Genomic DNA, 2,500 nt, shown 5'->3' with positions numbered 1-2,500 from the left:
AGAGGGTTGAGTTTAGAAAATCACGGAAGGCGGGCGGCGTGGGCGTTCTGAACAGCATGATGGAGCAAAAGAGTTGCTGAGAGTGACTGACGAGGAGCATGGGCGTGGGCGTTGGGGAGGGAGGCGGCGTGGGTGAGCGGGGTGAAGAGTGGGAGTGAATGTAGGAGAAAAGCGTGGGTGTATTAGCAAAGGAGAGGAACATTGTCTGGTGTTTACTCTGGCCAGGTCTTCTTACTCTCCCTTCGCTGTGTGCACAATGGCTCAGACATTTGTATGCGGAAAGCGAGAATTTTAGATGTGTTCTTCAGGAGAGGCAGGGCACATTTTATTATGAACCCTCCACGTGAATCTCGAAAGGCATTTGTAGTAGGTAGCAACATGGGATGCTTTATCTAGTAAGCTGCTTACCTGTGTCTCTATGCGTCTTTTGTACAAAGTATAATAAACTATGTATATTATTATGAGATATGTGTTTTGATGGACAAGTTCAATTATTTGATTCACTAAATGATTACTTTCGTTGAAATAAGAATAAATACAAATGCACAAAAAAAAGTTTTAGAACACTCATTCTCTTACCTTATAAATGTCCTTATTTTTTTTTATAGTTTTCCAATATATTGTATTAAATCGAAAACTCATTCAGTATAGAACAATATCTCCATAAAGGAATAAAAAAATATTATTTCATCATCGAGTTTAGAAGGGAACTATATTTAGAGTAGACTATAAAGATTGGAATAACATAGCCCCCTTAGCCTGTAATACATTCAGGTATGGGAACATAATTATGGAAGGAGACGGGAAATATTCCAGGAAGACAATTACGTAATTTAGAGGGTTATTTTGGTTTACCTTTCGAGGGGTTAAGATTGCAATCACTGTTACAGGGATAACAGTAACAGCAATACCATTGTTTAGTTATATTGAAACTGATAATACCGTTGAAAAATAACAACATTAATGATACTAATCATTGCAGCACCAGCAACAACACAGTGATTATGAGAATATGATTATGACAACATTAACAACAGCAATAGTTAGGATAATAATAACATTATAGAAACATTAGTAAAAACAATGAAAACAAACCCCGACGTAAAAGCGAGCAGAAAATATGAGAATGCATAACAAACAAACAGCAGGTAGCGGGTCTTCCAACCGCTATCGCTGGAGGCGGCGGCGAGGGGAAAGGAGGGGAGGGAGGGGAGGGAGGGGAGGGAGGGGAGGGAGGGGAAAGGAGGGGAAAGGAGGGGAGGGAGGGGAAAGGAGGGGAGGGAGGGGAAACAAGGAGGGGAGGGAGGAGGAACAGGAAAAGATGATCGGGGAGGGAGGGGGGGGGGGGAGAAGGGAGAGGAAGAAGAAGGATGTGGGAGGGAGGAGAGGAAGAAGAGAATGGGAATAAGGGAAAGGAAGAAGAGGGAGTGGGGAGGGAGGAGAACAAGGGGAAGAGAGTGGAAAGGGAAGAGATGGACAAAAGAAGGGAGTAGGGAGGGAGGAAAAGAGCGGAGCGACAGGACAAAGAGAGTATGGGGAGAGGAGGAGGGAGAAATAGAGTGGGGAAGAGAGAGATAAAAAATGAGTGAGGTGGGATGAGGGAAAGGACGAAGGGAGTAAGGAGGGAGGGGGATGGTGGGGGGGAGAAGGAGGAGTGAGAGAGGAGGGAAATAATTCAGCAAGAGGAGAAGAGGGAGAGGGGAGGGGCGGGGGCAGAGAAGCCTCATCAAGGTCAGATGACTAGGCGAATCTTGCAGAGTGGAAGGTAATGTTGAAGGATGTTGCATGAGCTGGGCGAAGGATGCGGTTTCTCTCATTCGTCTCGGAATTCTGCGAAGGGTTGCCTGCGCTGCGGGCGGCGTGCTGCTGCTGGCTCCTTCGTGTCGTTGTTGTTGTTTTTGTTACCGGGGTTGTTTCGTTGTCTTGCTGTTGTTTCTCCTGTCGTTGTTTAGTGTTCGTTGTCTCTTGTTGTTATCACTGTCTTTGTTGTTTTTTTGTCGTTGTTGTTGCTTTCACCGTCTTCTATTTGTTTTTCTGTCGTTGTTGTTTTACCTGCGCTGCTGTTGCATCCGTTGTTGTTGTTGCAATCTTCCCAGCCGTTGTTGCCATTTTTGATGACGTTAATCTTATTGTCGTTGTTATTGCTGCTCTTTTTATGGCTGTTGTTCTTTTGTTTTCTCTCTTTCACTGACTGTAATAAACACATTAACATTAAGTCAGGTCTCCAAAGATTTTTTTTACTCTGAGACTTCGTACCATTTAGTTGAAAAAGTAAAAGAAAAATCCTCTACTGTTATTTTGAAAAGTCTGTCACCGTCAACAGCACGAAGGTATGAGTTGCATTACAGGTCTTTTACGTTAGTTGATTTCCACGTGTTATACCAAGTGTTAGTTTTACGCAACATACTACCTGTTTACTCGTAGGGCGAAGCAACGATAAACATATAATTTCGGAGTAATCAGAACTGCACCATTGAAAAACATACTGCAATTTCAAGAG

This window comes from Penaeus chinensis, chromosome 32, assembly GCF_019202785.1.
Source record: "Penaeus chinensis breed Huanghai No. 1 chromosome 32, ASM1920278v2, whole genome shotgun sequence".
Lineage (NCBI taxonomy): Eukaryota > Metazoa > Arthropoda > Malacostraca > Decapoda > Penaeidae > Penaeus > Penaeus chinensis.
This window is presented reverse-complemented; position numbering follows the sequence as displayed.